At 44.7% G+C, this 24,502-nt stretch overlaps 1 long non-coding RNA gene across 1 annotated transcript in view; it reads left to right on the forward strand.

Moving 5' to 3' along the window:
• Positions 1–24,502, forward strand: part of LOC129337833 (uncharacterized) — a 98,692-nt gene that overhangs the window by 12,890 nt on the left and 61,300 nt on the right. The window contains exon 2 of the long non-coding RNA XR_008597860.1: positions 13,791–13,874. This is a non-coding gene — a long non-coding RNA (uncharacterized LOC129337833). The remainder of the gene's footprint in view (positions 1–13,790; positions 13,875–24,502) is intronic.

Genomic DNA, 24,502 nt, shown 5'->3' on the forward strand with positions numbered 1-24,502 from the left:
ACCCTCCAGAAACAATCTAAAAATATCATGATCCAAACGGCCAGGGGGGCTCCTAAGCAAAGGGGAAATAATTTTCAAACGTATTTCGTGGTAAAAACAACAGTGAAGCAAAACATGTTCAGTCGATTCCACCCCACTGGCTCCACAGGGGTAGAATCTCTCCCACGTGGGAATCTATCTCCCCTCTAAGCCAACGGATGGGAGAGCCCTCCATCTTGCCAGTGAAAAAGCCTACTCCTGGCCTGGAATCTTCAACAAATTGAGATAAGGGGCTGGAGCTACAATAAATCTAAAATTCTCTGGGATCAAGAAATTTGGGGCTCTAGTCAAATCTTCCTTTCGTTCCATATGAAACAGTCTCTGAGCAATTTTGCACTTCAGTGTACATCCTTTGGTATTGAGCTCTAATCTGGAGAACCAGGTTTGATTCCCCACTCCACTTGAAGCCAGCTGGGTGACCACGGGTGAGTCACAGCTCTCTGGAACTCTCTCAGCCCCACCCACCTCACAGGGTGTTTGTTGTGGGGATAATAATGACATACTTTGTAACCTGCTCTGAGTGGGCATTAAGTTGTCCTGAAGGACGGTATATAAATTGAATGTTATTATTATTATTGTGGAATAAGGGAAGTGCACTGTAAGCCTTTGCGGACTTCGGTTTTGGTGCTCCAACCATATGTAGCAGGAATGTGCACCAGCTGTGATACTTTTAATACATGCGCTCACCATTTTGTGTAAATTGGGCAAAGCCCACCAGTATACACAAATGCTTAACCTTAAAAATCCAGTGTTCCATTCATATAACTGAAGCTAAAAAGCAGATGCCTTGCCCTATTCGGACAAAATAAATAAATAAATGGTGCCTGCGCATTTTGGCAGGACTATGGATGACACACACTCCCTTGATGTCAACAAGATTTTCAGGATATAAGCTTTCGAGAGTCAGAGCTCCCTTTTTCAGATAAAGATAAATAAAGATACATCATAAAGATCTGGAGCTCTGACTCTCGAAAGCTTATACCCTGGAAATCTTGTCAGTCTCTAAGATGCCACTGGACCCAAATCGTGCTATTGTGCAGAACAACATGGCCACCTGTCTGAAACTCCCTTCGTGTGTGGTTGGAGTGCCAAAATTGGACATCTGAAAATGTCTTTGAAAGAAGTGACATCTGGCAAAACACTGTGAAGTAAAACTTCTTTTAAACTGAAAGGGCTAGGCTGCACTGGCACTCAAAAAAAATTAGTTTAGATTTCCAGATGAATTCAGCATGGCTTTAAGTTGCTGTGCCTTTATAAAGCACTGTTAGGGCCTGCATAAGTACTTTGTGGGTAAGTCATAGTTCAAAGGTTATATTTTGTATGGAAAAGACTCTGAGTTCATGATTGATTGATTGATTGATTGATTGATTGATTGATTGATTGATTGAGGTCCCAGTGGGGACCTAAAGTGTCTTACATCCTCTTGTCCTCCATATTATCCTCACAACAACCCTGTGACGTAGGCTAGGCTAAGAGAGTGACTGGCACCCAGCAAGCTTTCATGGCAGAAAGGGAATTGAACCTGTTTCTCCTAGCTTCTAGTTTGACACTCTAACCACTACACATCACCAGCTGCCCTTGATGCACACACGCACACATGCACACGTGCACATGCACACATGCATGCGTGTGCGCGCACACACACCGTTCCTCTTGGGCATGAACATGGCAGTAGAGTTCATTTTACTGGAGTCCTGTTGAGCCTGCCTGGGGCCAGAATCCCATTTATTGATGTCATTTCAGCAACAGAAGAGTACATGGTCTTGAGTCTTGAGATTAAAAGTATGGGGTGGGATCTGCGGGAGTGGCACACTATCAATTTGTTTCGAGCCCATAGGAATTTCCCGTGACCCTGTCTGTGCTCTTCCTGCCAATTGCCTCTCTTGCTGTTTGCACTGAGACTTTAGTCTTGGGACTGTGAGACAAGCTCAGCTTGACTTAGCCAAAAAGGAGCTCCACAGCCCTATGCAAGTGTAGATAAAGGACGGCTGCAGCTGCAGTAGGGTGGAGCCGGGAGCCATCCCTATCTCTGGAGCAAATAAGTAGGCAGGCAGAAGGTGATAGTTATCAGTAAACAGCGAGACGTGCCAGTTTCACCAAGCAGACACACAGCTGAAGAGCATTTCCATAGATAAGGAGGAAATCTTACAGATGGGCAAGATAACAACAGCTGCATTGAACAGCGAAACAAAAAAGGGTGTGGATAATGAAGGCAGGCACGGGCCCTGATCCAGTGACAGCTGTGGACAGCTAGTGGAGCTGGGCTTGGACGGAGATGTGCATCTCCCGGAAGCATCTTGACGGATGGCTTTGGACTGAATTGTCACAAGCCTCCTCCTGACAGTTCAGTGCGGCTTGGAGAAGCAATACCACTCGGGAAAGGAACAGTATGCATACTTTTGTGCTGATGAATTTCCATGGGCAAGATCCTGTGATTCTGGTTTTAGGTGGCAGAGAGCATTGGCGGGCAAGTGAATGGATTACAGCAGGCAAATTCCCACCTAGGGTGGGCAGATGGCAACCTTGGTCTCAGCTGTGAAGCCAGGGCTTGAAAGTAGAGGAGGGGCCTTGGGATGAGAGGCTCCTGTTGCCTTATTTCAACACTGCACAGGCATGGGCCGTTTCCCCACGTCTTGCCTGCCTGCGGAACATTGCGCAAAACCCCCGGAAGACAGCGTCTTCTTGCGCGAAATCGCGCCAGGAGGGTGCTGTTACCTGGGAGTTTTGTGCAAAATGGCACAAAACTCCCGGATAACGGCATCTTCCTGGCGCGATTTCACGCGAGAAGACGCTGTCTTCCGGGTCCTTCGCGCGATGTTCTGCAGGCAGGTAAGACGTGTGGAAATGGCCAGGATGTTCCAGCAGGGTCCAAGCAGCTGAGCTCAGCCTTCATCCTCCCGTATATTCGGTCAGCCATGTGGAACGGCAGAGTTAACACTACTTATGCAATGGCTTAGTTGGGGGTCCCAGCAGTGCATCCATGACAAAGTGGAGTGTGTGATGAGTGTGGTGTAGTAGGCTCCGGCAGGGAGCTCATTTTGCCTACTGCTGCCAAGAGTGTAACACTGTGAGATCAGCATTTATGCTCAGCAGGGAGTGATGTGTGATGATCAGCAGGGGATCCTGTGTGAGTTAAAACACCAGAGCAGAACATCAGTTTTCCATGAATGTCGGCTGCTGCCAAGACTGGCAAAGCTGCTGCAGTGACCAGTAATACTGTTCCACAGAGATGGCTGGAACTGGTACACTGATGACTCTGATGCTGGGAGGTGGTTGTAGTAGCGTTTGTTTTTAATTGTTGCATGCTGTTTGCCCCCCTCCCCAGTCACCAAGAAGAGGTTTAGAGTACAAGCTACAATTTCAGTGGGTGAACCAAGATAGCCAAATTGTGGCTGATGAGCAGAAACAGCAGTTGTATTGGGAGATGCCTTGAGGGTGGGGACAGAAGGAGAAACCAAAACTGTGGTAAGAAGGTAGCTCTGATTTACCTGTTCTCCTTTACTGCCATCTGCAGAATCAGGGCTTTTTTTCAGCGGGAACGCGGTGGAACGGAGTTCGGAACCTCTTGAAAATGGTCACATGGCTGGTGGCCCCGCCCCCTGATCCCCAGACAGAGGGGAGTTTAGATTGCCCTCTGCACCGGCAACTAAACTCCCGTCTGTCTGGAGATCAGGGGGCGGGGCCACCAGCCATGTGACCATTTCTCCGAGGGCAACCCACTGAGTTCCACTACCTCTTTTCCCAGAAAAAAAGCCCTGTGCAGAATATTATGGGTCTGGCCTAAATGTAACACTCACTATAGAGAAAGGCACCCACACAGGGAAGTTCACGCCCTTGGTGGTATCATTTAGTACAGATTAATGGAAAACTGACATTCTGCCATGATTTCTTGAAGCACCCCTGCAGGACTCGTACTTCGCCCATGCTGGAATGTTCCATGTCTCTTCACCTCTGTTCTGTTAATGAATGCCGGTTCTCAGGTCTCCCTCCCTTAATTCTCCTTTTCTCCTCCCTCCCTTGCCGCAACTTTCCAGGGTCTAATTATGAAACAGCTTCAAATAAATACAAATTTTGAACAACCACTCCCCCCCCCAACCCTTTCTGCTTCCTGTGAACAATGGGCTGGATTTTTCTATTTCTTTTCGGGGAGTTTTCATTCAGTTGGAGTGCTTTGCCGTTAGCGAGGCCTACGATTTCTGGGAGCTGTAATTGTGTCTCATTAATTCTTACAGTAATGTAGGGTAACTATAAGAAGGATGCAATTAGCGGTCTGGTCATTGAATAGAGTAGTTAATCAGCAGACAAAGGAGACAGCGCAGGACTTATTAGGCTGAAAGGATGTGTTACTATTGTCACAGGCACTAAGAGTCCATGCTGACATGCCTTGCTGCAGGACTGGTTAACAGTAGGTTTCTTTTGCTCAGACAACTTCTTCTAACTAGTATGGAGTGGGACCCTTCGCGTAACCCCTGGTATCCTCTCTGGTTCTGCTAACTAGGGTGCAAAATTGTTTAGTGTTCCCCCCCTCCTTGGTTCTCCTAAAGGGTACTTGAATTTTTTTTTAAATAAATGAATAAATCAGAGATAAATGAAAACTGGCAAAAGAGGATCGAAGGCATCCTTGGCTGATTCGCTGTCATGAAGTGGGAGATGAATGGAGGGCACCGATAAAGTTTTCAATTGGCCTTTGTGTGGTGCTGTCACTCAATCATATGCAGCAAGTTTGTCTTCGGTAAAGTGAGCCCTTGTTTCTTTTGAAAAGCTGTGCTTTTTAACGTATGTAAATATATGCAAATAATCATCAGCTTTTTAAAAAAGAATAGCTCTCATGGCAACCCATAGCTGTTATCTGAGCTTTTTGGGAACCATGTTTATATTAAAGGAGACTCGATATTATAAAGTTGCTTTGGGCTGAGAGAAGTTATTTCAGCATGTATTCGGTGAGCTGTTGATGAACGTTAACAGATGATGATCATATGTAGACAGATTTTCTCTTGGGCAACTTAGTTCCAGTAACTGTTGCTTCATATAGAAGTATGTTCCTCCTCCAAGGCAAAACAGAGCTGGTATGACCCCCACCTTCAATGTAAGGTCATCATGAGCCAGTTTACAGCTCAACCTTAAGCTTCTGTATACTCAGAAGTAACTCTTACTGCATCCAATATATCTAGGAATGTAAAAGACTGCAGGTTTAGATTAGAGCTGGTGCGAATTTAGCATTGTGGAAACAAATAACGTCTTGCATGTTTAGGAGGACATTTATAAAGTGGTTAATATAATCGAAGGCTCATGAGGATGCTTTAATAAGGAAACAGGATTATAGCTTGCAACGTTTATGGAATATATCACCTTTCTTTTGCTGTATTATCTTCTACCATTGTAATCTACTTTCTGCTTAAGGATATGCCATGCTATAATTTCTTGTTGGCATTGTTTTCTAATTCTGTACTCCTAGCCCTACTGCATTGTTTATTGGATGTCTTATGCTGTCTGAATCCCCCCCACCCCGTATTTTAGTAAAGAGTCCATTAGCACCTTTAAGACTAACCAACTTTATTGTAGCATAAGCTTCCGAGAGCAACAGCTCTCTTCGTCAGATGCCTAAAGTTGGTTAGTTTTAAAGGTGCTACTGGACTCTTTCTATATTTTGTAATCCTCCATGAATTGCAATGAGAAAGGTGGGCTATAAATGAAGCAAATACATAAATACATGTATAATTAATAGGCCATCATGAACACCCCATCACAGGAGAGCTTGCCTTGCATCTCAGACACAGTGATTTTTAATCAGGTTTAGAGAAATTAAGTGAAGGGTATCCTGTGTGCAAGCCAGACTCCGCTTGGAGTTTCTGGAGAAATCTTTGCAAATGGCTTGGGGAGGTGGTGTGTGTGTGTGTGTGTGTGTGTGTGGCTAATACAGGGAAGGTTTAATAATGTGCTCTTCTTTAAGTATATTTTTAAATGTCACAGTATATCAAAGGCCCTGCAACATCTTGGGTGCGTACCAACCTGGTATATTGCAACCATGGGATAGTTGCTGGAATAGTTTCCATATTTTCTCACATATGCATCCTCATAAAAGAGTTTCATAGGCCATTTCTCTGACATGAAACATTATGTTGGAATAGATCCTTTACCCTTTCCTTTTAGTATGCACATCAGTAGCAACGTTTTTATATGTTTTAAAATGTGCTGTGCCAGCTGTACTGGCTTCCAGTGGAGTTCTGGATCCAGTTCAAGGTGTTAATATTGGTGTTTAAAGTCCTTCATGAACTGGGACCAGCATATCTGCGGGACCGCATCTCCCATTATGTCCCCTGCAGGGCGTTGCGCTCAGCAGACAAAAACCCCTGGTGGTCCCCAGCCCGAGGGACATCTGTCTGGCCTTGACCAGGGCCAGGGGTTTTTCTGCGCTGACCCTGGCCTAGTGGAATGCTCTCCCACTGGAGAGTCGGGCCCTGTGGGACCTAGTACAGTTCCACAGGGCTTGTAAAATGGAGATGTTGTGCTGGGCCTTTGACTAAGGACCAATGGGTGTCCCCCCTCATTCCATCTAAGACCACCACCTCTTTTGTGACTGCCCTTGGCCATGTGTTCTGCCCAGGGCTTTTTTTCTGGGAAAAGAGGTGGTGGAACTCAGTAGGTTGCCCTTGGAGAAAATGGTCACATGGCTGGTGGCCCCACCCCCTGATCTCCAGACAGAGGGAGTTTAGATTGCCCTCTGCACCATGACGTGGAGGGCAATCTTAACTCCCCTTTGTCTGGAGATCAGGGGGCGGGGCCACCAGCCATGTGACCATTTTCAAGAGGTTCCGGAACTCTGTTCTACCGCGTTCCAGCTGAAAAAAAGCCCGGGTTCTGCCCGCATGCTATGGCTTATATGCAAGTTTCTGATTATTTATCTAAAGTAGCCTATGTATAAGGTGCCTGGACTATTTTAATGACAGTTTTAAGAGTGTTATTGATTTTATAGTTGATGAATTTCTTGTATTTTATGGATGATATGAGCTGCCCTGAGCCTATTCGTGGGGAGCGCAGGGTATAAATCAGTGATCATTTTCACCAAGGGCAATTTAAACTTTAAAAAACTCCCCTCTTGTTCCAGCTGACCCAAAGTGACGTCATTGTGTGGTCCTGAGTTCCACCACCTCTTTTCCCAGAAAAAAAGCCCTGGATGGCTATAAATATGTTTGAGGCCAGTCACAGGGATAACCCCCATTAAGGGTCTCTCCATCACTCCCATCCCCAATTCCATACAGATCATAGCACTGGAGGAAGACTGCATCCTCGCATCCTACCGAGTGTCTCTTTCGCAGGTGTACAATTGAATGTGAATCAGGAAGGCTAAAGAGTACTAAAATGTTGCTCCACTTTTTCCTATGTACGGAGTGGAAGATTATATCTCACCTTAACAATTTGTGAATATAAAACTAAATGTTGTGTCATCAGCCTTGATTACTTATTACAGAATAAAGGGATGTTATCTTGCATATGTGGTGCCTGGGAGAATGAATGACTTTTGTGATAAGTGTAGATTGTTGCAATATATGTTTTTTTGCTGTAAGCACTGAATAACTTTTGCATCATGAGCCCTGTTGTATCATTAGCCCTCTTGCTATTGGTAATTATTTTGAATTATAACCCTAAATGAAAGACAACCATCTAAGTGGCAGAAGATCAGTTTTGCAAATTATTCTTCTGTTGCTTCAAGTTCCTTAAAAAAACATACTTGCCTGCTTCATCAGACCATATACTATTAGTTATTTATGGCCCAAATTAAGAAAAAGAACGAACTATTACTACATGACTTTCCTGGTAACCTGGAGGCAAATTTACTCACCATAGGTGACCGGGGGGTATTCATATTTAAAAGCCTACCTTCTTTATGCTGAGATAAAGCAAACTGAAGTGATCTGGTCTATAAATGACCTTTAGCTTTTCATACAAAGTCTTTCTTATACGGTAATAAGGAAAAATAACTCTCCCTGGACTGTCTCACCCTGTAGCATTCTAAGTGAAAACTCCAGTCTTCTTGACTGTACCGCCTTTCCACAGGGAGGCTTGTTCTGTGGTGACCTGTCTCAGGAATGAGCTACCAACAACAATATCCTCATTTGCTTTTAGATGGTCCACATCAAACTGTATTGTTCTCTAGGGTGGGCTGGAGGATTCAGACAGTCCTGAAGCAAGGCTGGTTCCAGGTTTTGAGGGGCCCTTGGCAGAGAGTGCCCAGGGGAACTCTGCGTATGCTCCGACTCCTACCTCTCTTCCTGCCACCACCCTCTCTGTGTCCCCCACCTGCTTGTGAACCTCCCAATCACCTGCACTCAGAACCGACTGTGCAACCTGCATGCCCTTTCCTTCACAATACTGAGTGGTGTGTGTAGCTAGGAGTGACTCTGCTGTGGCTGCTTTGGGGGACACAGGAACTGTGCGCATGCACCCAGGAACAGAGGTGGTAGGTGGGAGCAGGTGGGAGAAGGAAGCACTGTGGGAGATGGGCTGCAGTGGCCCTCACCAGAACCTCTGGGCTCTGGAAGCTGCCATACTTCAGGGTACACTGACACAGACCCTGCCCTGGAGCAAGCTGAGGCAAGTGGACTGTGGTGTTAACAACCTGCAATACAAAACTGTTCCCAGTGAAACAATGAAATAAAACCTCCACATTACATATAACAAAAGAAATGCGTAACAGCTAAAACATAGATCTTGTTCTCTGATAAAACGGTAACAGCAGCAGAGGAGCATCCCCCACCCCCAAACAACCTAGGCTAAGAAATGTTAAAGCATGAAGGCAAAGATTATGCAATAACGTCCGGTTAAAAACTATACCTTGGAAATCTAAAAATCTTAACATCAATTGACTAGATCCTAGTAGTGCCATCCTAAACAGCGTTATACCCTTCTAAGTCCCATAGCAGTCAAGGTTAAACCTCTGCGGAGGATGGCATTGTTTGTTTCTATTCTGCAAAGTATTTATTTCTCTATCGATCCATCTGTTTATTTATTTTCATTATTTATAGCCCACCTTTCTCACTGAGATGCAAGGTGGATTATGTAGTGTAAATCAAATATAATCAATAGGAAGGGACACCCGATAAACAGTACAATAGAATTTGGATTCCCTGACCTGGATAGCACAGAGAAGCCCGATCTCGTCAGATCTCGGAAGCTAAGCTAGGTCGGCCTTGGTTAGTAATTGGATAGGAGACCTCCAACGAAGACCAGAGGTGCAGAGTCAGGCAATGGCAAACCACTTCTGTTAGTCTCTTGCCATGAAAACTCCACCAGAGGTCGCGATAAGTCAGCTATGACTTGATGGCACTCTCCATCACCACCATGGTCCGGACTGCAGAAATCTAAAAACAAGCTGACAATCTGAAACAGAACTGAGACAAAGCTGAAAGAAAGCATACACATTTAAATATATGTTACATGGTGTAGAAACTATATAATATTTACCTCTACCTCTATAATAGGTGCAACAGACAGTACATAATAGTATAGTCCACAGTCCCTATTCCTTTACCAAAGCATCTTTCTGAACCATTTCATTATAGTACAGCCTTATTACTTGTGTATGGAGGCTTTTTCTGATGCAAGAACCTTCCACAGGCTCTAGGAAACTTTTGCCGGCAGAAAATGCCTCTTGCACTAAAGCAAAGTTAATCATGCCACCTGAATGTTTCTTGTGATGGAGGAAAGTTCCACTGTTAGCAAGATGGAAACTTAGGATCAAACCCAAAATTTACATAGCGCGTAAGACAGGTGTCAAAGCAAGAAGAGGACAATTTTTCTCCTTATGCTTAATTGCCTAGACATTTTTGTGAAGTCCTTGATGAATGAACTCCCCAGGTTCTTGGGAAGGCCATCAAAATTAGGTCTTACTTTCCATCTTCTCTCCCAACACTCATCTCCCTCTACCATCCTCTTCTTATGAATGGTTGCTATTTAATGAACTGCGGAGGTTTCTACCTTGGTTTTCTTTGGGTGCTGCTGTTCCCGTAAAAGTTGCTGTTCATTTAAGTCATCTGTTTATTGATTCTGTTTGTTTATCCTGACACTATGAATAGGAGGAGAGTCGATGTCTTCAGGGAGGTTGCTGGCTGTAACAGAGCTCTGACTTGAGACATAACGTAAAAACTAAGGCGGGGGTCTGTTCAGTGCTGATGATGAGAGACAGCATGGGTGTGTCATTTCAAAAAGCGCCAGAAACATTTTCAGACTATATTTTCAGAATACTGTACTTTCTAAAAAGACGGTGCCTCCTATACAGGTCCTGCCGCTAGCCCTGTGAAAAAGCCCTCTTCCAGATTCACTAGAGCAAGATGAAATTTTTAGTTGGCCTTGACTGATTGATGAGGCACTTATGTCACTGAAAGATCTTTATCACAATGTAATAACACAGTGAAACCCCGAGGCACCAGAATGAAATTTGGCATGCACGTCCAGGGCACAATTCTGTGTTTCTAGCAGCAGCCACGGTTCCATGCTTGTGGGAAAGAAAATAAAATGTAATGCAATTTGTGTCCCATGAAGATGAGTATAATAACAGTGTGCCCCACTCATTATCCCCACCATACAGCTGGGAAACTGGAGCTGAGAGGAGTGGCTTACCCAAGGCTACCTGCTGGGCTCATGGCAGCAGTGGGATTCAAACCAGCAGAGTGCTGATTTGCCATTCAGCCACTATGCTACAACAACACTGACGCTGGATATTTACATAACTGAGCTATAAAAAGCATTCCTGAGACAGACTCAATACAGGCAGTGTTGTCAACCAGCCAGAAGAAAAATGCCATATTCCTTTAACAGAGGCTTAATATGTGGAAATGGGCTGTTGTTGCTTTTCATGGCACATTGGTAAGGTTGCCAACTCTGGGTGAGTAAATTCCTGGAGATTTGGGATTGGAGCCTGGGGACAGTAGGGTTTGGGGAGGGGCATGACTTTAGCAGGGTATAATGCCATGGAGGCTAGCCTCCAATGCAGCCATTTTCTCCAGAGAACTGATCTCTGGAGTCTGGAGATTAATTGTAATTCCAGGAGATCTCCATGCTGCATCTGATGGCTGGCCACCCTACCAGGAGGTAAAATAGTGTCCCATGGAAAACAACATCCTATCAAACCTCTGTTAAATGAACAGGACATTTTTCTCCAGGCCAGCTGGCAATGCTAAATACAAGTAGCTCTCTCCCCTCACCCCAGTTCTGTAAGCAGCCCACAGCAGGGGATGTTTCTGATTAGAGAAATGGTGTGGGGCAAGAGTACACCTTCCATCCCAGCATTGTGGCCTGCTCAAAAGTGGGGTGTTTGCAGCTGACTGCGGGAACCTGAACACGGATTCCTAGCATCATGTATGATGTGGTATCGTTTCTGGGATTACATTTTGTATTTCTAAGGAAAAAACCCTGCGGATGTCACCAGGGACAGACTGGCCATTGAACTGACAGGGACATTTCCCAGTGGGCTGCTGTCCTAGAGGAATGCTGGTGGCCAAGAGGAAGCCAAGCTGAGCCCCAGCAACTCTGCCAGTGCCTCAGGGGCATTCGATAATGACACCTGGTGTCAGCTCACAAATTGCCTCCTGCTGCCTCTTCCAGGGAGGATGCAGAGGGTGAGCTAATGCCCGTTGTCAGCCCCACTGTGCTGAGTTGCCCGGTGATGCTGCTGGCTTGTATGTCAGCAGGGACTGCTCAGCTTGACTGGCTCCAGTGCCATTTTCACTTCCTGGCCCGTTCCTGGAAGTCACACGCTCATTTTCAAGGGGGCTAGCCAATACATTGAGCAAAACGTGATGAAGAAAGAGATAACAAAATGAAAGTTGGAGCGGGCCTTAAAGGTACATTCTTGTGCCATTTTTAAGGAGAGCTAGGAGCACGTGAGTCTTGTCAAACGCTCTGTATGTCTTTATGCTCTTGGAAGCAGTACAGCGTTTATACTGTGCAGAGGGAAATACACTCTGTAGATGCCCTGTAGTACTTTGGTTACAAAATAATACTAAGTATTAGGGTTGCCAAGTCCCCAGTTGGGGTGAGGGATTCCACGGAGCATAGGTAGGGAGGGACTTAAAAAAACTACCCAGTAGCATTGCAGGCATGATGATATCACTTCCGGGAAAACTAGGAAGTGACAGCAGGTAGCTTTAGGAATCATCAGAAACTCTGGTGATTCCTAGAGCTACCCACTGTTACTTCTGGGTTTCCTCCAGAAGTGATGTCGTCATGCCTGCAATACTGGCTCCCACATGTCCCCACCCATTGATTGCCAGGCTCAAGCAATCCTACTCAGTAAAGAAATGTGCCAAGACATAAGGGGTGATGGTTAGGGGGCACAGTCAGGGACAGATTTACTATGAAACTAATGAAGCTTAAGCTTCGGGGCCTCTAATCCTGGACGGGCTCTGAAGCAACTTTTTTTTTAAGTGAGTTTTTCAACAAAATCGATGAGTTTTTTAAAAGTGTTTGTTATTAAATGGGCTCACTGTGTGGCTCATTTTCAAGGGCTCCACCCCACCACCTCGTTCTCCGCTGTTTGGGTTCAAGATCCTTGCAAGGGCAGCAAGGCCCTTTGGACCTTGTTGGATGTTGCCCTATTGTTGCTGGTTGAGAAAAGGCCCCCATAACAGTTCAAGATTCAGGGTCCCAAAAATGTAGGTCCACCACTGGACACGGTAGATGAGGGCAACCAGCAATATCTGTAAAACACATTTTAATCTAATTTCATCCCTGCTCCTAGGGTGACATAAGTTACTGAGATTTCTTATCCCAAAGTAGAGATGGGAACGAACAGCAATACAAAAAAAAAAAAAAATCCACGAACAGCCCAATCTGCTGTTTGCGAACAAGCTGTTTGTCAGGCCCCATTCTAAATGAACAGGTGGTCATTGCAAGCCTTGTTCATTGCTGTTTGTCAAGTCAGACAGTCTGGCACCTGCAATCAATTCCCTTGGCAACTTAGGCAGGGATTGTCTGAACTATGTCTGAACTCCTGCTGTTGCCCTGGAAACCCCAATCTAAGCCCAATTTAGCTTGATAGGCAGGTCTTCCTTTCAAATGGGGAGCTCCAAATTTGTTACAAGGGAACAAGGACCAGGAGGGAGGGGGGCTCCCAGCTCTGGCTTTGGAGAGGGAGAGACAGCTGCTGTTGGCATTTTGATAGAGAGAGTACATTGGAGCTTTCCTTTGTGTGTGGTGGGATAGGGATCTACCGCTTCAAGTTCCAGGGCTGCTGCCAGGCTCTGAGGCCAAGCTATTATTTATTATTGGTACCTTTCCTGGTGCCTGCTGAGGTCAGGTTTCTGGGAGTGGTGCAGTAGGGATCTTAACTTGGATGATGGCTGGAGGAGAGCCTGTTGGCCCCCACGAACAGCCAACCACAAACATGTTCGTGAATAGGGCCATGTTCGTGGTTGTTCGTGAGTCCCTGTTTGTGGATGGCAATGAACAACGAACATCATGTTCGGTTTTTTTTCCGTTCGTGCCCATCTATATCCCAAAGTAGGATCCTTAAGACATCTGTTATGAAATCAAAATTAACATGAAATCAAAAGTAATATGAAATCAAAAGTAATATGAAATAAGTGAGCAATCACTCAAAGGTTTTCAAAATGCAGTAGATAATTGAGTGATACAAATGCCTTCGCTTCTAGAGCTGATTTTGTCCAGTGTTACAGATGGCCTCTTTCTAAACCAAATCCTGTCAGAAAGATAAATGATGCAAAACTGAATATTTTCTCTTCTGTTCTCTGTAGCCATGAAATGCATCTCTCTGTTGTAGAACCACGGATAGACAAAACACAGGAGCAAGCCAGGAAACCAGCATGATGAATCCTAAGGTACTTTTGTTGTTATTGTTGTCGGGGTGTTCGTTTATATATAAATGGGCCTTACTTATTTTCCTACATTGGATGTAGGAAATGTCAGCTTTAAAAAAACCAAGAAGTCACAAAGTCTCCACCCCTGACAAACAAAATCACTTCCACCAATTTTGTTTAATTAAATGTGTTTATTTTGTTGAACCTATTTAAATCTGTTCCTGGCCAACTAAGCCAGATTGAAAGGCCACTCAGAGCCCAAATAAGAATGTTTACACAGGATTTGAGTGTGGGCTGAGAAAAATCTAATTACCACAGCACTGATTCTTTATTCAAAACAATTCGTATTTCCTAGTGTACTGTATTGGTATTCCCTGGAAGAGTATTGTTGGATATAACACTGGAAGTTTTTTTGTGTGAGAGAGTGATAACTCAATTTAACATGTAGGTATTTACACACCTTAATGACGTAAGGATAGAGAATAAATTATTTGGTGAGAATAAAGCTTTCTGGGTCACAGCAAAAAAAAATCATACATGTTGTTCTCACAAAATGGCAACTGTATGTACTGAGAGGACTACTCAGTGCATGTTCCTGTAACACATGGTTGGGATGCCAAAAGTGAACATCTGAAAAGGGCTAAGGAGGTTGGATAGGAGTTTCTTTAACAGTTCCAGCAATAATTCATATTGGAACTCAGGGGTCATGGAAGTATGCAGAACCCCAAGAACAGGGTTCTGTGGTACAAGATTTTCTGCTATTTGAGGGCCAAGCTAGAAGTGATGAATTTCACTTGAATGGCAAGTGAACAGACTCACATGTATTCCTCCCTGTTCTCTTGCGCTCCACATGATCTCGTGGAGCGCAAGTGGAGTGCAAGTGCAGGGAAGAGTACATGTGAGTCTGTTCACTTGCCATTCAAGTGTAATTTGTCACTTCTAGCTTGGCCCTCAGACAGTGTGGGTAAGGTTACCAAAATCAAGGTGGAGCCAGTTCTCCCAGAATTACAGCTGCTTGCCAGACTACAGAGATCAGTTCCCCGGTCAATGTGACAGTTTTGGATGGTCAGTTGTTATGGAATTACGTCCCCTTCAAGCTCCCTCTTGCCAACCTTTGAGGTTCTGGTGGGCAATGAGTTAGATTTTTGGAAGGCCTACTCTAAGTTGTATATATGTAAATAAAACCTGTTCATTTCCATGAGAAGTGGCTGGAATCTGTAGAACCTGGAAGGATCTTCCTAAATTCCCATTATAACAGACTTAAGGCAGTCTATTTTCTTTGCAAGCATATTCTGATATGGTGCCCTGATTACGATAGCAGTTCCATACTAAAAAAGAATGTGACAACATTCTGTTTTATGAGTATTAAGAGTTTGTAAAATCAATATTCTAACTGGTAGAGCTTCAGGAAATACCTGTCTGGGAAAGTATGAGAGAGAGAAACTTAATGCTGTATTTGCAAACCTGCTTTTCCATTTGTGAACCATGCTTTTTGAGAGAGAAACTTCCTGCTAAGCCAATTTAATTTTGAGATAATAGCAGGGAAGGTCTAGAAGTACTGTTCTGATGGAAAACACAGTAATTAATTTGTCACTGGCACCTGAGGGGTCCTCTTCCACATCTAGGTGATAATGAATGTTTTGCGTGTAATTAGCAGAAATAATTAGCAGGTTGCTAGTAACAAATAGACTGATTGGTACTCTGCAAGCAAAATGAATTGTTCGGCTAACAGAGGCAATTGTCTCTATTGTTTGACAAGGTTCCCTGTTTGCACTAGAGATTACTCCAGACATCAGTAACTTTGTACAAAGAGGACCACAGAAGAGTCCTTAAAACAATACCTGTCTGATTTACTTGTAAGGATTTTCAAGACAACCAAGATGCTCACTGGTCGAATTTCAATTCACAGTTTCAGATCTTCAGATTATAACTTAAAACATGAAGAGTTGAACTGTTCCAACTAAACTATGCTAATTTGATTCATTAATGTAGTGATTGTTTTTTGACCAGAGTCCAAAAATAAACAAACAGCATGAATACAATATACCATAAAAACAATACAAATTATACAAAATCAAGAGATTGAATTAACCCACTGTGACTCTTGGCACATCAGAATGGAGATTCCATAAAGCCAGTACCCTGCAGTAAATAGCACTTAGTTAAACCCCATTTTTAAAGGAAAAGAAAAGGTAGAATATTGGGAAGGCTAATTGTAACTGGCTGTTAATAACACCACTTGTCAATTAGCACATTTTTAATGCTAAACACACTTTGAGTACAAGATAAGCATCATTTAGAATCATAGAACCATAGAATCCTAGAGTTGGAAGGGGCCATACAGACCATCCAGTCCAACCCCCTGCCCAGTGCAGGATCAGCCTAAAGCATCTCTGACAAGTATTCATCCAGCCTCTTCTTGAAAACTGCCAGTGAGGGGGAGCTCACCACCTCCCTAGGCAGCTGATTCCACTTTTGAACTACTCTGACCATGAAAAAGTTTTTCATAATATCCAGCAGGTACCTTTGTGCTTGTAATTTAAGCCCATTGCTTCGGGTCCTACCCTCTGCTGCCAACTGGAACAGCTCCTTGCCCTCCTCCAAATGACAGCCTTTCAAATATTTAAACAGAGCAATCATGTCCCCCCTCAACCTCCTCTTCTTCAAACTAAACATTTCCAAGGCCCTCAGCCTTTCCTCGTAGGGCTCAATCTCCAGACCCCAGATCATCCTCGTCGCTCTCCTCTGCACCCTCTCAAATTTGTCCACATCCTTTTTGAAGTGAGGCCTCCAGAACTGCACGCAATACTCCAGGTGCAGCCTGACCAAGGCAGTATAGAGAGGGGCTATCATCTCCTGCGATTTCGATGCTATGGCCCCTTTGATACAACCCAAGATAGAATTAGCCTTTTTTGCCACCGCATCACACTGACTGCTCATATTTAGTTTACAGTCCACTCTTACCCCAAGATCCCTTTCACATATACTACTGCCCAGAAGTGTATCCAGTTTGGTGTAGTGGTTAAGAGCACGGGACTCTAATCTGGAGAGCTGGGTTTGATTCCCCACTCCTCCATGAAGCCAGCTGGGTGACCTTGGGCGAGTCACAGTTCTCTGGAGCTCTCTCAGCCCCACCCACCTCACAGGGTGATTGTTGTGGGGTAATAATAACACTTTGTAAAGCGCTCTGAGTGGGCATTAAGTTGTCCTGAAGGGCGGTATATAAATCAAATGTTGTTGTTGTTGTTGTTGTTATTATTATTATTATTATCCCCCATCCAGTATTTGTGCTTCCCATTTTTGTGCCCCAGATGTAATATTGTGCACTTGTCTTTGTTAAATTGCATCCTATTCACTGCTGCCCACTTCTACAGAGTATTCAGGTCTTGTTGAATTTTAATTCTATCTTCTTGGGTGTTTGCTACTCCTCCCAATTTGGTATCATCAGCAAATTTAATGAGCAGCCCTTCCACTCCTTCATCCAGATCATTGATAAAAATATTTAAAAGTACTGGGCCCAAAACCGAGCCCTGCGGCACCCCACTGGACACCTCCGTCCAATCTGATGAAACGCCATTGACCACCACTCTTTGAGTGCGGTCCTCTAACCAGTTCCCTATCCACCGAACTGTCCTATAGTCCAGTCCACAGTCTTCCAGTTTGCCCATCAGAATGTCATGGGGGACCTTATCAAAAGCTTTACTGAAATCCAGATAAATCACGTCAACAGAGTTCCCCCGATCCAGTAAGCTGGTCACTCGATCAAAGAAGGAAACCAGGTTGGTCTGGCAAGATCTGTTAGGAACAAAACCATGCTGACTTCCCCGGATCACTGAGCGGTCCTTCAGATGCTTACAGATTGATCCCTTTAAAATCTGTTTTAATATCTTCCCAGCAACAGAAGTCAGACTGACCGGCCTGTAGTTTCCTGGGTCATCCTTCTTCCCTTTCTTAAAGATTGGGATAACATTAGCTCTTCTCCAATCTTGTGGCACATCCCCAGTCCTCCAGGAGGCCTTGAAGATGATGGACAGGGGTTCTGCAAGTTCTCTAGAAAGTTCTTTCAGCACTCTTGGGTGCACCCCATCCGGCCCAGGAGATTTGCATTCATCCAGTGCAGCCAGATGCCTCTCCACAACCTCTCTGTCAATGTCAATTAGCCACTCAGCTGTCCTGCCACATTTTCTACTATATCTTCAGGGAGAAAACAGAGGCAAAAAAGTCATTAAGAACTTTCAAGAACTCTGCAAGGCAGGACAAGATTATTATTCTCATATCTTAGATGGCATAATGGAAAATTAGACACAGAGACTCGCTTATGTGAGTACCTTGTGAATTTCTCACTACTATTCAGAGCAACAGGAGAAAAATATTTTCTAAATGGCTGTCGGGCTGACAGCATGACATTGCTTTTCTAAAAAACCAGAGGTGACATCAGTCCTGTACAGGAACCACCAGAAACTCAATGGTTTTACCATAGCATTTCCAGCAATTCCTAGACAGATGTGATGCCACTACTGGTCTTTCCTGGGTTGCTGATGGCTGTCCCCATGTCCCTGCCTTTCGTGGTCTCCTGCTGGTAATCTAGCTACAGGGCCCAGTTCGGATCAGGACCATGGCATGGGGGGTGGGGGTGGGGAAGGAAAGACTTCAGCTTTCCTTAGTGCTGTTTTCCCGACCCATTGTGGGATGCATATTCAGTACTGAGTGCATATATACTAAATGTGCACAAACTCCACAGTGTAGTATAGTATAACTCTCCTTAGGATTGGACTAAGTTGTGCTTGCCTCTGCTGCCAAAAAACGGGGTGGGGAAGAGCTGCATTGCGTGACACTGTTTTTCCCACTCTCCTTCCTCAAATGCTCTCACCTGCCATAGCTTTCCAGCTGGTGACCATAATTTCATTGCTAGTCATTATGTTCCCCTAAGCTGTTTCACTTCAGTCAGTGTGCAAACTGGTATGAAATAATACCTGTATTTGGACAAGTATGTTTTCCCAGTTCGGCAAATTGTAACTTTGTGGGGCTGATTAGGTTGGGGAAATGGTTGGGCTGAGAAGCTTAAGTTCCCCTTCCTTCATGCCACTGCCTTGATCTGAACTGGGGTTCCCATCTTATGTGCCAGTTATATAAAGAAAACAACCCAGTTTAGAGTTCCTATCCCAGAGTTCCTAACATCACGTTGTCAGTCCTTGGCAGGTAGATCCCCAAGTCCCTCACAGCAAGCACTCAGGTGCATTGGTCGAAGTAACTTTTATTAGAGATCTATACAGTCCAAGTGATCTATACGAATGCATTGGCAGAAGTGACTATTCAAAAAGGATAGTGTTAGTTATAAAGAAACTTCCCGCCCGTAAACATTCTGGTGCGAAAACCCCAAAGAGTTACAAATTAGTTTAGGCTAGATATAGTACAGAATGAAATCATCTCTGTCTCTGAGAAAAGATACATTGCTCGCTGCCCGCAGCTTGCATCCAAGGACACTTCCTGTAGAAGTGAAAGTAAATACCTCCAACAGATAACAGACAATCCCCACTGGCTCAGTACATTTCATGTTAGCAGTTTACGCACTCTCAGATGATCAATGCAGTGTACAGAATACAACCTCAGCAAACATTTATGATTAGCACAAAATGCAAACCACATTAATGGCAGGTAGGCAGGCAGGCATACATGACACACGTATGGCTTGGCCTTAGTTTACACAAACAGATCGGCATGTTGAGGGCATTGGGTTAAGGAGTTCATGCAGAGGCCAGTATGTGGCAGAGTAGGATGGGCGAGTGTTTTGGCACATACCCACGAAAGTGACCCTAGAGCTTTCCCAACACTGCCTCAGCAAATTTCTCAGGTCAAATATGCACAGGTGAAGGTAAGCATGACAGTAACTTCAAATAAGGGGTATGTTGGATGTACAAGCTGTGGATGTCAGGTGACAAAACAGCAGTGTGTGGAGTTCTTAACCAGGGGGCCTTTGATAGGCAGAATAAAACTAACTTTGGAAGATACAGAGCCACATAATTAAAAAATTGTGCTCTGAATGAACACTATTTGCATAGCATAGCTTCGGTTGTAGCCTGTTGTCAGGTAGAATGTTTTGAGTTTTGCTATTAAGCAACAGTCTTGTATTTTAATACGTACACCAAGTCCTGCTAGGCAGATTTCTGCAGCCTCGTTCTAAAAGACTGCTGTCAGCAGCTCTTCCATCTGCCCTCCTCTGATGCCGCAAACTCGTAGGGATTTCTCCAGTCTACCAGTCTAAGTTAAATATTAACATACTTTGCTGGTATGCGAACTACATGTTAGCTGAGCAAGTGAGCTTTCTAGTGAAGCATTCAATCAGATGGATTGCGTTGGTGCTTCTTATACAACCTACAGCAAATAGCTAGGCCCGGGAGGTACTCCTGGCTGGCTGGTTACTTATCACAAGCATGGTATGTGTATATTCCTGCCTTTGCCTGATTGTACTCCTTTGATATGAAATGGCACTGCTGATGACCTGGGAACCCAGAGCGTTGTTGTGCCTGGACAACTGTTGCAACTCCTTAGGTGTAACCATTGCTCCAGTCTGATGAGTCTGCATTGGCTGGTATGGTACAAACAATAGCTCGTGTCCCTGCTGCGTCCCTGGGTAGAGAGGGCAGAGCCACCTGGCACTGGCTTCTGCCGAACAAATAGATCTTCTTATTTGCTTACTGTTCAGTGAAGCCAGGATAGTCCAGTCTCTTTGGCTCCAAGGGATATACCTCAGCGGTTTGCAGCCCTGACTGTTCCAGCAATGGGTAGGGGAGCGTGCAGATAGCCATACGGATGATCTTGACTGTAATTTGGCATTTTCGCTCCTCAGGTCAGTCTGGTCACAGAGGTGAATTAGTAGCCAAATGCCACGCCAGACAACCAGTATGTTGTAGTGGTTAGAGTGTTGGACTTCCCCTTCCTTTAAGGAGCTCAGGGGGCATACATAGCTCTCCGTCTCCCACTTTATCCTCAAAATGACAGTATGTGGAAAATAAGTCTGAGAGAAAACACCTGGCCCAGGGTCACCCAAAGAATTTTACAGTGAGCAGGGATTTTAACCTGGGTTGTTTCAGCCCTAGGGCAATGCTATTCCACTGGATTAGCGATATCTGTGTTCAAATTCCTGCTCAGACATGACACTCCGTGTGCGTGTTTGAAATTTTCAGCCAGTGAGAATGCAAATGTGATCCCTAACTAAATAAAATGCTTTTCTGAGAATGTGAATGCAGCGGATCTACCTGGGGCATGTGGTGGAGCGATCACTCGGCTTGCACTTCAACCTCCCCGATGCTTCGTCACTGCTCAGCCCACTTTTGGCAGCTTTGCAGTGGTCTGTGTGCTCTACGTTGTTTGTTGTAAGAATGCCACAACTGCTTTGCCACAACTCTGCAAGCCCCTGTTCAGATTTTATTTATTTATTTATTTCAAATTTGTATTCCGCCCTCCCCGCAAGCGGGCTCAGGGCAGATAACAATATTAAAAATACAATTAAAAATTCATATTCATTAAAAACAACACATTTAAAACAAGATGGCGGACAGCCTTCACAGGAAGGGTTTTATACACCCCTTTTTTCCAGGCTGGCGGAAGCCCAGCCTCAGCCATATGCCTGGAAGAACAACTCTGTCTTGCAGGCTGAGTGAAAAGATAGTAAGTCCTGCCCGGCCCTGATTTCAGCAGACAGAGTGTTCCACCAGGTGGGAGCCAGGACCAAAAAGGCCCTGGCTCTATTCAAGGCTAGGCAGGCCTCCTTGGGGCCAGGGACCACCAACAGCTGTTTGTCCCCTGATCGGAGTGTCCTCTGGGGAATATATGGGGAGAGACCGTCCCGTAGATATGCTGGTCCCAGTCTGCACAGGGCCTTATAGGTCAATACCAGAACCTTGAATCAACCTTGATGCATCTTCTTTTGCCACACTGATTTAGCCAAGTTAGTAGCTGGTGACACACAAGCCTGAAAAGTGGCAGGGAGAAGATTCCATCATCTAACTATTACTCATGCTTCCTTTGGAAAGACTAGCCTCACGCTCTGAGAATTGTGGTAAGAATTGAGGAAAAATATAAACACAAGAACAGATCTAACTATTGGGAAGTGCCTTTTAAAAAATGTCTATGTTCTAGCTCATTGGTTCCCAACATGGTTCCTGTGGCAGCATGGCATCTGTTGGGATGCCCCCCCCCCAGGAGTAGTTGGGGGGGACACAGGTGCACTGGCATTGTACCAACATGCACCACCACTTCTGTTGCCAAACTGTAAGTGACATTGCAATGGGGTGATGCTCCAGGATTCACTCTAAACTCTATGGCTAAACCATACAGTTTTGGGCACCTCCTAGAGTGTCATCTCAGCATTTAGTGTGGTGCCAGAATGAAGTTGCGCTTTGGTATGATGTCATCATATCCTGCACATTTTCATCTATTTCCCCCTCACTGGTCAGTCAAGCACTGGTAGAGCTGGGGGAAAATTTCAGCAGGTATCCCGCTATAGCGGGAGACCTGGCCTCCTTAGCACCTGCCAGTTTGTTCCCTGGCACCCAGTTGCTGCTTTCCTGAAGCATCTCTTTCCCAAAGCAAAAACCCAGTCCTGGCTTTACTTCACTTCCTTCGAATGCCAGGCACTCCAGAAGACCCCAGAAGGTATTACTTGTCTGACTGCTGGAAGCCCATATTCAAAAACAGCTGCCTCCATCATAGGAGGATGCTTGGCTTAGAATCTCCTGACATGCTGTACAACATTCCAGAGCTTTGTTATTGGATCTGACCCATGGCAGCCATTTTGGGATTGTTTCCTCTAGGTTTGTAAACCTACCTCCAGGTGGGACCTGGAGATCTCCTGGAATGACAACTAACTTCCAGACTACAAAGATAAATTCCCTTTGAGAAAATGGCTGTTTTGGAGGTGAACTCAAAGGCATTATAAGCACCCTTCCCCAGGCTCCAACCTCAAATCTCTAGGAATTTTCCAACCTGGAGTTGGCAACCATTTCACCTCCCCATGTTGTTGCGGTGCAACCTGTTCTCAAAATACCAGAAGTGGCCACAGGTTCAACAAAGTTGGGGCCCCCTTTATTTTGCTAGTAGTTAAGGAAGGGTAATCTGAGAGGTGAGGATAGCTCTTTCAGTCTGTATCTCAGAAAATTGTCTTACTTTTGTTTTTCCCTGCCCACTTAGTAGGATAAAGACAATGTTACCTCATAGCAACAGTGACAGTCTTTGTTTTCAACAACCCTTCCCAGTTCTCTCTTAAACATGCTGATTGATGCTTGCCAACAGAACAGTCTAAAACATTTATCTTCTGCCTTAATATATAATTTTCCTGTAGGAAGAAGCTGAGCCTCTAAGGGATTTTTTTTTTTTTTGCTATTCCAGTGGTTTATGAAAAACAAAACAAAAACACAAGCAAGTGTTTGAACCTTGGAATTAAAGCTATATACTGCTAATTGACAATTTCGAGGAATCAAAGGAATCGACTTCCATAATTTATTGGATAAAACTAAAAATAAATTTCATCATGTCAGCAGGCGGTTTTCCAGCAAGGGGGCGGCGATTCTTTTTTTGTGCCCCAGAGGAGGTGTTCACTCAAATCACGCCTTCCTATACAATTTTTTTGGTCTTACTGATTTCAGACAGTATTCTAAATTCAAATGTTGATGTCAAAGCTCAATTACTTACACATTTTCCACATGATGACTCTTTAGTAGAACGAGGCTGCATAATAGATAACTCAGCCCAAGTGCATATTTGGGAAGCATGAAGCTCCATGATAAAAATGTCTCTGGGCCAAAGACTAGCTAACTCCTTACAGTCTGTTTATCTCTAGTGGTCCTGCCTGGGTCAGTAACAGGATACAGTCAAGAGGTGGCCTTGACCCACAGCTGCAGACAGAACAGCTGCCCAGCCAGCCAAGGCTGTGTTGCGGTGTCCCCCCACAGACTATGAAGAAGAGGCACAGATGAGCCTCCTGGTGTTTCAGCCCCAGCAATCCACTTAGGGGCCCCCATCTGCAGTGCAGGCAATGGTAAAGGCAAGAAATGTGGTGTATTATGCATCTGGAAGTACAGTATCTTTGCAAGGAATTTGTTTTTGTTCACTTCTGACTGAGTGCGAAAGCTTTGAAGTGAGACCATGGGTGGCTTTTGTTGGGTCACATTCTGAGAGACTCCTTCCCAAGGCAGGAAAAGTACCATGTGGATGGTCCAGGGCCACTGCCCATACCTCTGCATTGGCAATGGAAGGAATTTGGAAAATCTTTGCGGTGTGGATGCAGCCTCAGTCATGTTGCTGCTTTTCCCCCTTGGACTCTGCCATCAGAGAGAGCTTTAGGCTTTGACATTAATTGGCTATGAATCCTAAGCAGGGGTCATTGAGTAGAAAAAGAGCTGGAGTAACTCATTAACATAACTCATTAGCATATGACACGCCCCTTGACATCACCTATCCTGGCTGTTTTGGATCCAATCCTGGCCATTCAGGGCCAAAATTGAGCCCAAAATGGCAAAAGGGGCTGAAAATGGCCAAAAAGGGGCCCAAAATGGTCAGGATTGGGCCGTTGCTGAGTGGGAGAGTGATCCACCACCCGTCAGAGGCCCAATCTGGGCTGTTTCGGCCCCAATCCAGGCTGAAACAGGCCG

Source organism: Eublepharis macularius, chromosome 11, assembly GCF_028583425.1.
Source record: "Eublepharis macularius isolate TG4126 chromosome 11, MPM_Emac_v1.0, whole genome shotgun sequence".
NCBI classification, from domain to species: domain Eukaryota; kingdom Metazoa; phylum Chordata; class Lepidosauria; order Squamata; family Eublepharidae; genus Eublepharis; species Eublepharis macularius.